Source organism: Columba livia, chromosome 1 (assembly GCF_036013475.1).
Source record: "Columba livia isolate bColLiv1 breed racing homer chromosome 1, bColLiv1.pat.W.v2, whole genome shotgun sequence".
NCBI lineage: Eukaryota > Metazoa > Chordata > Aves > Columbiformes > Columbidae > Columba > Columba livia.
The window spans coordinates 98,776,830-98,787,992 of record NC_088602.1 but is presented as its reverse complement, the minus strand read 5'-3'; the positions used below and the strand labels follow the sequence as shown (position 1 = coordinate 98,787,992).

The 11,163-nt window shown below is 40.5% G+C and overlaps 1 long non-coding RNA gene across 1 annotated transcript; it reads right to left on the bottom strand.

The window, feature by feature from the left end:
* Nucleotides 1–522: 522 nt before the first annotated feature.
* LOC135579918 (uncharacterized) lies at nt 523–11,088 on the bottom strand. The gene is made up of 3 exons (XR_010473882.1): nt 11,060–11,088; nt 2,893–2,969; nt 523–1,647 (listed from the first exon to the last, which is right to left on the bottom strand). It is a non-coding gene; the product is annotated as an uncharacterized LOC135579918 (long non-coding RNA).
* Between the last annotated feature and the right edge of the window lie 75 nt (nt 11,089–11,163).

Below are 11,163 nucleotides of genomic sequence, written 5' to 3'. Positions count from 1 at the left end.
ATGAATAGATCTGAATCGTTGCATGAATACCGGTGAAAAATGGGTCACAAAGTTCATAAACTGTTCTACTCTCTAGTAAGAGCAGAGGACACCAGCTCCCTAGATTTCATCTAAATGTTTCAGGGCAGAGGTTTTTCAGTCTAGACAGACACTAGGCCTTCTTTGCAGAACAAAAAACTTTAAGGTGAGTAGGGGGAATAATTACTGAAGTATATGAAGTTATATTAAAATATTGGGTATGCATGCCATCATAGATATGTTTTTGATAACATCTCTTCCACACAGATTTTTTTTTTTCAATGGAAAAACACCTACTCAAGACCCAAGACTCATCCCTCAGACAGAGTTGCTTGGCATCTTTCCTCTCCCAGACACAGCATGAAAGTAGGCCCCTATTTTTAAAAGTAGCTTGCGCATATACAACTGCAGAATAATTGTATACTTAGTATAAAAAAAAATCCTGATGTATCTAAAAAGTACATATTCTTTATTATTATGGCATAAAACCACTAAAATGACTTCTCAGAAGTCTAGAGGCACTAGTATAGCAGACATCTTCAAGTCATGCACCAGTATTTAAATCCAGACACTTGTACCACATAGAAAGAGGAGGTGGGAGGTGCTGGTGACAGAAAGCAAGAGCCGGGACGGGATGACAAGACAGAATTTCTCCAGGTTTATGCTGGAACTGTAATTCAGGCTGGAGATCCTCTAATCAGACTGGATATGTATTAACTGCAGGAGAATAAAACCCCAAGTACTGCACGGAGCTATTCTCTTACTTCATTGAAAAGTACTGCATGTATTGGGAATCCTTTCAGGATGGCATAAATCTCCTCATAGCTAACAATCAATCAGTCCTACACCATTTTAAAATGCAGCAAGGACTTAGGACTAAGGACTCATTAATTAAACCATCTTCCATTAATATAGACGGGGTTACTATTAGTATCTTTCTCTGAAAGTTCCTTTTGAAATTAACTGACTTAAGGAAAAAAGCTCTATACAATAAAGTACAGCCCTGCTTTGTCTCTTTGTGTAATAAAATGACAGTAAAAGCTGAGACTGTTGATTTAAAATGCAAATAAGTAATGTGCTCTGCAGGACTCGTGACCTCTTCTGTGTAGACTCAGGTGGAACTCAGGGAGAGATTTCTTCCTCTTCTACAGTTGACACTTAAATAAAACTACCTTAATTGGTCACTTAATAAAGTGTTGTGTCTTGATGATTGTTTTTTTTCCCAAAGAGGTGTCGGGGATTGGCTCAAGGAGCACAGACATGAGTCCACCAAGCAACTGTACGAGCAGAGCCCATTTTAGTTGACATAAGTAGGCCTTAGTTAGCTTGTCTATTAGGCCGTGGGAAAGGGGGGAACAGAAAAGTACTAACTAAGGCAGGGTTAGGATATTTTTGAAGAGATAAGAGTCAGAAGAATGTGGGATGCGCATAGCTAGCTAAACCCAAGTAGGTGGAGTAAGTAAATGTGCTTAGCCTATTAGATAGAGACAAGTATGCATAATTATGGTATTTGGTATAAATGCACGCTATCTCGGGCAATAAAGTTGAAGTATGCTTTATCACTCATATTGAGTCGGCTGCATTTCTTCCTCCGTCCGCTCGGGTCTGGAACTCTGATGGGACTTTTCTCTGCAAAGAGGCAGGGAAATGAAAACCAAACCAAACCAAACCTAGCAACCCCCAAAAACCCCAAACAAACAAACAAACAAAAACAACAACAGAGACCAAAAAACCCCAGAAAACCACCATCAAATGCATCTGAAACATTTGCATTTCTGTAACATCTGCAAATACACATGTATTTCACTCCAGACTTTAGCACAACAATAACATTCTAGAGTGAAAAAAACCCCAAATGTTTTTAATTCGATGTTATGCCTTGACATGATCACATTTTAAAAAAGCTGTTTCACTTTTGCTGTGGACAGACACTGCCTTCCAGGTTGAACTCTGCTGGTGGAAAAGGATACTCACCACAGCCTTGCCTTCAGCTTCTTGACACAACCTTGCTGCTAGAGGCTATTGCTCTGTATCTGTTGGCAGAGGTACTCATATGAACACCTCCAAGCTTGCTACAGTCCAGAAGGGACTGGCTAACTTGAAGAAGTCAAGTGGCAGGTGTTTGCTCATAGAGGTCATTTTAACTAAATGGCTTAGGGAACAATCAGATGAGCAGTGCTGCTCACAGGTAGCAAAAAATCAGACATGAGCACAGATGATAATCTTACCACCAGCTTAAAGTCAAATGTTTGTCTGTCCTGTGTGGGGCAGATGGCAGATTATCTTACCTGACTATAACAGAAATTGGATGTGGAACTGTGTGAATGGAAGAGGAGAAAATCTTGTTCTTACAGACTAAGTCATATGAATCAGCTACAGGCATTCACTCAAGTATTTGTCACAAGTGCATTTGTCATGAGAACCTTTACAGATTTGGGTTTTTATAATATAATCATTTTAATTAAGTAATCAATCATGATGAAACATGTTTCCGTGGCTTCACATAGGTACCTTATTGTGGTCTTTCATTATTTAAAAGGGGCCCATAAGAAAGATGGGGACAGACTTTTCAGAAGGCCCTGTTACAACAGGGCAAGGCGTAACAGTTTTAAAGTAAAAGAGGGAGACTCAGAATAGATATAAGGAAGAAATTTTTTACCATGAGGGTGGTGAGACACTGGCCCAGGTTGCCCAGAGAGGTGGTAGATGCCCCATCCCTGGAGACATTCCAGGCCAGGCTGGACGGGGCTCTGAGCAACCTCATCTAGTTGAAGATGTCCCTGCTCATGTCAGGGGGGTTGGACTGGATGACTTTTGAAGGTCCCTTCCAACCCAAACTATTCTACGATTCCATGAAAGGATATCCACACATACCTTTTTATGCTCTCTCTGGAATCTTGGCACTCCACAAACTCCTTAAGGGAAAGATTTTGCATCCTTGCTCCTTTTCTCTAGAGGAAGGATTTGAAAGCCCCTATTACTGTTACTGTGGCAGTGATGGTACTTTGTATTGCCCTTTTGTTGTTGGTACAATTTGAAGGAATTAGGAACCATATCCCTACACTTACCGCCATTTGAAGAAAACAGTAATGAGGCATTTTAGTTATTACTACCCCTAGGAACATCACTGACCTGTGCCAAATCTTGCTCTGTGCCATCTCCTGTGCCACTACACTTCCCAATAATTTTGATTTACCAGAACATTTAGGCAACGAGTAAATGGCAGGGATGAAGAAGTCTCAGAGAATGATAACTGCTTGCAGAGGAGTCACCCAGGGTGGTCTATAGATTGCTGTCAGGGTTTCCCCTCCTGATAATCCAGAAACACTTAAGAAACTGCCATGGATCAATTCTGCCATCATTTGTCTTATTTTTGAAGCTGTGATTTCTGTTATCTCAAACATGATGAAGGAGGTAGCAAATGCTCAGTTCCATTTTATCCCTCAGCTTGGAAAATCAAAAGACAAAGCAGATCTGGATCTGATGCTTAAAGAGGATCAGGTACTTCAAAGACTATTTTTCTCTCGAGATGTTCAAGAACATTCTCCTCCCCAAACCCCCTGTCTTTGTGCCCGTGTTTTAGAATATAGAAAACAGGCAGCACTAACGCTTGTGCCCCTTATTCACACAACTTCCATCTTCCTAGAAAATCAAAGTACCACAGAGGAGGTGGAAGCTTAAAACTATCTATTCTTCTACCACTAAAAGGTGTCTTTTGTATTCAATTTCAACAGCTTTGAATGTGAAAAACAAAAGAATCTGTTTCTAAAAAATTATTCCTTATCAAATGTAATTATAAACCAATTAAACTCTCCCGAAGCTTGCTTCTTCCTAGTAAGAAGTAACAACCCACAAAGATCTTCCACAAAGAAAAACTTTAAAGCCTTTATATATATTTCTTAATATACATTCACGTACACTTCAAACTTGAAACGATGTTGCCCAGTTAACTAATTCCCTAGATGCATTAACTGTAATTTCGATGGCAGTCACAACTTTAGTGAGACAATACATGTGAAACAGTTCACTGAACTGAACAACAAAATCCTGAAACATGCCTGGGGCAAAGGTAATTTACTTTATAACAATTTTTAAGTGTATGTGTTAGTGCCAAATCTATCCATCTGTATTTTTCTATCAACGTCTTCTTCCTCCTGGGTCCATTTTGAAAACTATTCCTAAGCTAAGTATAAATGTGGTTTTGTTTCTTTGTTTGTTTGGCTGGTTGCTTTATTTTTTGGGGGGGGGGGCTGATTTTGTTGCTCTTGATTTTGTTTGGTTGTTTGGTTGTTTGTTTTGTGTGTGTGTGTGAAAGCAAACAAAAAAGTTCTGGTTATTTAGAAAAAAAAATATTTTGGTCAGTAATACCAAAGTATTTGGTCTGTAATACCAAAGGAAATTACCACAAAGTAGTATACCACATTCTGGGTATAATCTTGATTAATTATCAGGTAGCTTTTCTGAACAGCTCTATGGATCAATAGGATCTAAACTAAGGAGATGAAGCCCAGGAAGGTCTCAGGAATCATGAGCATACAGAGCACTTTGTGGTCATATCCTCTTCTGATTCAGAAAACTTCTCCAACTGCTTATCTTCTACAGTAAAATGAAATCTGTTTTTCTGGGTGGGGTGGGGTGGGTGGGTTTTGTCACTCAACATACTTATTTACCTGCTTATTTGTGTCTAGCCTCTGCAAAAAAGTTTTAGGGGAATTCCCAAGTTCTCTCCATGTTCCTGTTGTGCTGATATCAAGTAACTGCCACCACTTCAGCTGTTCCCGGCCTTCAAACCACTGCTCAAAAAATGGAGCAGTAAAGTCTTTCTCGTGGGCACACACAGAGTTTTCTGGCCAATTTTGGCGGAGCTCTCATGGGCACACATTGATAGCATTTGGATGGCACCTCAGACATCCAGATCTTCAGTTTCTGTCTGAACTTGTAGAGGGGTACACCCTTTCCTAGCTATCGTTCTGCAAAAGTGTGACAGGTTATAAACGAGACAGTCAAAATGAGTGAATGATCATTAATGTGAACACCTCCCTGCATTTACATAACACATCAGATAGACAATCAAATTAAAGGGGGGCTGTGTTAACGGTGCCAGACACCCCCAGATACCATGTGTATTACACAGTTGTGCTTCACATGCACATAAAAGGCAGTTTTGCTGTGCTTTTGCTGCACATGTACCATAAACTTGACTGAGCTGACACTGAATTTATGGGACTTTGGCCTTCAAACAGTGCTGAATTAAAGCAAGGTACAAAGCTATCTGATCAATGTATTCTCATTAATGATATAAACCACCTGTATCATGGCATCAAAGACACTGATGCAAGGAAATGATTGTGCTTCAAGTCTGAACTTGACACTAGATCCTTGCTGCTGGCTGAATGTCAGGTATCAAACAAGACTGGTAGAGAAGAGGGAGGGGAACCTCAGAGTTCTGGCACACTGAGACGTGTTTGCATTACTCTGATCCTGACTTTAAAAAGTGGAGAATGTTTCATGCTAGAAGGAAAGTATGGTTCAGCATAGTCTCCCCAAAACTGTTCCACAGATCTGCAGCAGGACATTTACTTCTAGGTGGAACATTTGAAAAGGTTTTATGTCAGTTTAAAGTAATACTATGACAAATCACACAGTTAAGTTGTACATTAAGGTGTCTGCCAGTCATCCCTTCACACTGGTTCTTGACTTCGATTTCCATCTAAGGAGGAGATCTGTTGAGAGCACTGTCAGTGGGACACTTACCATCTTCCCTTCCCTTCCCTTCCCTTCCCTTCCCTTCCCTTCCCTTCCCTTCCCTTCCCTTCCCTTCCCTTCCCTTCCCTTCCCTTCCCTTCCCTTCCCTTCCCTTCCCTTCCCTTCCCTTCCCTTCCCTTCCCTTCCCTTCCCTTTCTCCTCTCTCCTGCTCTATAATGCCAGCAGTCTGCCACATTACTTGAAGGTATTTTCTATGGGGTTATCTACAGTAGATGTTACAAGCATTTTGTTTTCACTGACATTTTTCTCTAAAGACCAAGCTGCACTGATGAGGGCTGTCTCTTTGTCTATGGGAAGAAAAGGCCTTACACCGAAAACAACATCTGGTTGCCCCTAGATATGATGTTTTATGCAGCGAAGTGCTGGTGGGTTTTGACTGTGCTGATTTTTACCCTTGCACTGCCTATAGTTAGTGCCAATTGTTATTGCCTCTGTGTATGTTATTTTTGTTGTTTGCAAATGTTGTCTTGCCCCATACAGTTGCATGTGAACCTTATCTCCACCACAATTAACACCATATCCAATCAATGATTCATTTTGCCAAACAGATTTGAGGTCTTAACCAACTGCTTGCTTGCTCCGGGACGTGATATGGTAAAAGGACCTGCACAATTATTTTAGAATAATTTATCTTTTGGGAATTAATATTGTTAACATTTATCCCTTGTATGCTTCTGTGGATTATCTGCATTTCTGGGAAGATAGCCAGTGGGCAGTTCAAGATATAATAAAGCTAGAAGAAACACACCTTCTTATTGCCCCTCGTTCTTCCTGGATACTGGAAGGCTGAATGGCAAGGTTGGTTGTTACTAACAAGTTTCTCCCTCTTTCTGAGTTACTGCTTTTTCTTTCTCTTGGCTTATTTTTAAATTTTAATTTTATTTTATTTTGCTCTTCATGCTAACCTGGATACATTTTTGGCAACAGTTTCTCTTTTGTAAAAACCCCAACCAATCATGCTCCTCCACACCCTCTACTCCCCTCAGAGAGACACCAGGTGAGATAACACTTCCACAGATTCATATTAAGCACAAGTATTTTCCCAAAGATTACGCACCAGATGAATCTCTCCATTTCAGCACACGGTTTATTACCAAATGTATTGTCTGTCTGCACACGCAGGAAGAGATAACCAGTGAAGTATATTTTCATAATGACTACTTCAGTAATTTGTTTACTCTGTGGCATATTGGTGTCAGGTGAAATCATTTATAGAAAAGGGGAGAGAGATCAAGGAATGGATGGCAATATAAAGTGACACAAAAAGGAAGAGGGTAAAAAAAAGGCCTGGACAGACTTGAATACTTTCAATGACTTGGGAAAAATTGTGGCAAAAGAGTTTTGCTGTTCTTCCTGCTTTTTGTCACCTTCTCCATGTTTTGCTTTCTGGATTTACTGCTCTACAGAAGTATGTTGCTCAGGAATAGAAGAGCCAAAACTTCCTTCTTTGGGAGGTTAATTCAAGCAGCAGCATGGCGTGGAGCTTGGAGTCATGTAATGTGCTCACTGATGTTCCTGCTTCAAACCTTACACTGATCAGGGCAACTCCTGACCTCTGAGCAGAAAGCCAGAGGGTCTCAGGGGAGCAGCTGTCTGCAGGTGTGTGGCTTGTCAAATTGGCTTGGCTCAGCTCAGAGATGTGCTACAGGTCCCTTCAGAATAACTTGTTAGTAGCATTTCCACGCATGTGAACAGCAATGCTTTGAATTTGAACTGTCTGTAAGAATTCTGAAAAGCAGCCACTCGATCTAGCGCAAGAGTAAGAAGCACCCGATGCCATGAAAAATATTTTACAATATTTTACAATATTTTTCATGGCATCGGGTGGTTGCTTTTCAGGTTGAACATATTTAGCATTATCTGGGATTTCTTTCCATTCCTGAAGAAACCATGATGAGTTTAATCTTTCCCTATGCTTTACTTAGGGGTAATCCTGTACCCAGTTATTTTGAAAGACCTTTAAAAAAACATCCTCAGAGAAGCACTATTAATGTGCTTAGGACATTACACAGAAGAGGCAGTTCGCAGTCACCTCTAACCATGAAAATTCTAACTGAAGTTGGTAAGAACTGGTATAGCTAAATCTTTCATCAGTGCTGTTTACAAGAGTGCTTTATCTGGTGCTGACCAGCTGTTGGCTGATAATTACATATAGGACATTATTTGTTTGCAAGTTTATTCATGCAAAGAAATGATGTTGTGAATTCTTGTGCAAGTGTGTGCACAGGTGTGTAAATCAGGATGGGAAGTCCTGCATGGGTTAGAGCAGGGGTGTCAAACTCATTTACACTGGGGGCCACATCGGCCTTGCAGTTGCATCTAAAGGGCTGAATGTAATTTTAGGACTGGATAAATGTAGGAGTAGTTACATTGATACAGTCCTAAAATTGCATTCAACCCTTTGAAGGCACCACGAAGCTGATGTGGCCCCCAGTGAAAATGAGCTTGACATCCCTGGGTTAGAGGCTCAGAAAACAGTGACTTACCCAAACAAAGAAAAACTCACAGCAAATGCTCAGAATTAAAATCCTATGAATACTTGTTATGCATACTGAATGCTTATTTGAAAAACTGTTGGCAATGACCACATTTGTGATTGCTTAATGTATTCACCAGTACTTTGCAAATAAAAAAGGAGGCTAAGGTTATGAATACATTGTTCAGTGTTTCTACATTTAACTTTGGAATATTTGCTGAAAGAATTGTTGAAATCAGAGAGGGAACTTGTGTGATAATATTGAATAGGTTCAAGAAGAGATAACATCAAGACACAGTATATTCTGAAAGAATCTCCTATCATTAGGAGAAATAGCGATTTTCTCCCTGTAACTATTTTCATAACTGCCTTTCAGTATTGCCAAGTAAATCAGCTTTTTTGTTGGTTACTTGTGAGCTGAGACTTGCTGTATCTACTGATCCAGAAATATTTAGTGGCAGAAAGTATGTCACAGCTAGACTTCAGCAATTTTTATTTCAAAGAAAAATGCAGCTTTTAGTTAATATAAAGCTATTCAGGAATAAATGGAAAAAATGGTGAGTGCTTTTTGGTCAAAGTCAAATATTTCACTTGAACATTTTCATATTTTGGGGGTTTTCTCACTTAATTTGGATATTTGAAATAGATTTCACTTACCTCCTATTAAGGTTTTTTAAAAGTAAAATCAAATAAATGTGGGTGGAGGGAAGAAAAGAACATGAAGCGTAATTCATCCTCGGTTCCCTAGTCTTCCATCATGTTGACCAAAGAGAGTTAAATTATTTTTTTGGCTAGCAAACTGTGTTATCTGTCACTCGCCTATCTTTAGTTACCTCAGTCATATAGTAAGCAGGCTGCTGTTTGTTTGCCTTTCAAATCACTGGGCTTGTTTTACACCCACTGCCAAAGTGATGTGGGACAGGTTTTATATTTTGCAACTTGCCATGCTGCATAGAGGCAGATGAATCCTGGATGGTAGGCTGGGGAAGGCTTTTAACTGGAAGTCAGGCAGGTTTTGCACCACTATCTTGTCCTGGAGGAATTTCTTGAGGAAGAAATGTGTTTTACTCTGTCATCAAATCTTCTCCCCTAAGGAAGTCAGTACACTCCCCTGTCTTGCATCTGAAACACCTTGGGGCAGGGCTGTTCCAGGTCTCTGGCAGGAGTTCGCACTTGCCTGCATCCAGATCTTTTCAGGCTTTCCATTGCGGAGCCCTGAATCTTGCTGCCTAGTCAGAGGACAAACTAGATGTATTACGTGTGTTCAGTTTTTTTGCTGCACTTGACCAATCACTCTTATTTCCTGCTCTAAAAACCAGAAGTTTTCCTTGTCTTTTTCTCATCTGATGTGCTACAGGATGCAGGTAAGAGATAGGAAAGGTACCAGTGAAACAGTACTGTATGTATCTTTTATCAGTGAGCTGTCAGAGCTGCAAGGCATGAGAAAGAAAATAGCATGGGGAACAGCTGAGCAGTGCCTTTCAGCCTTCCAGAAAACAAAGCAACAATAGCTCAACTCAAACTAAAACACTGGAAATAGTATGGTTATTTTTAAATCCTGCAGGTTGTCTTCACAGATCCCAAGTACACTTTCACTTGAGCAGTAAGAATTAACCATAGTATTGTTTCTGTCAGAAAGTGGGTTAAATGTGGTGTAAACAGCTTACAGACAAGTGCAAATAGAGAGCCTCCTGAGGAACCACCAAAGCATAGAATTTGAATCCCTTAAATCACCTTTTCCTCACACTTCTTGCTGTATCTCCTCCTTTGGTAATGGGAGTACAGGGAGAGAAATGCACAGACGAGTCTGATTCAGTACTGAACCTACATGTGCAAGGAGAAATGAACTGGTGGAACTGGATAATACTGCAAGCAAATCCAAGTCCCAAAGCACGAAGTGGGACCCCTCTAATATGCCTCTTTCTTGAACATTATCTCCTTCCGCCTCCAATCAGCAGCTGACGAGGACCAATAAATGCCAGCAGAACAGCTCTTGCGAGAGATGTATTGGCATCATTTTGCCTGTGGGAACTAGATGGAATTGCAGTGTATCTGGACTGTTTATTTTCCCAACTTTTAAATATTCATATCAATACTTCTGAAGTTTTCTTTTGCCCATTGCCTTGAATGAAAGATAGCAGAAGTCATTTGGTGTTAATGTTTCTGCCAAGAAAAAATAGTTTCATTTTAGCCAGGATGCTGTTGTTTATAACTTGGCTGATGGAGAAGCACAAATGCCTGTGAAATGTAGACAATGACCTTCTCCATTCTAAAGAGAATTTTATCCTCTCTGAAATAAGCACTGTACTGCATGCAAGAAAACAGCAGCTGCAGGCAAAACAAGGGAGATCTAAGTCAAAACAGTGCTATCCCCTTCACCTCATCTGAAACAAAGAGAAGATGCTGTTCCTAGGCCCTGGGGATTTTTGGTTTCGCTTGTTTGTAATGTTTTCCAACCCCAGCTTTCACTACTCCCTGGTTTGTTTCACTGAATCCTTCTCCCTCCTGCTTCCTCTCTCTTTTCTCTCTCCAGTGCCTGTTTGCTTCCCCTTCATGTCCTTACAATTCATGTACCTGCAGAGCTTCTGACGAGATTTCTCTGTTCCTTTACCTTCCCAATCTCTTCCCTTCTCCCACCAGACAAGCCATGACCCATATTCACATATTTCTAGTATGTGCCTGGTTTTGCTTATTTCTCCCATCTTTGTCTTCCTTCCAGCCCACACTCCACATGTCTCCGCTCCCTGTCCTTCTTCTCCTGCATGCCACCACATCCCCACTTTGACTGTCACTACTCACCTCATCTTGCTTCTTCTCCTTACCTCTCCTCTGTCATCCATGTCATGTCTGAAAAGAGTACAGCCAATCAGATAATGCGAGAGATTTGTTTGACTTTTGGTGCT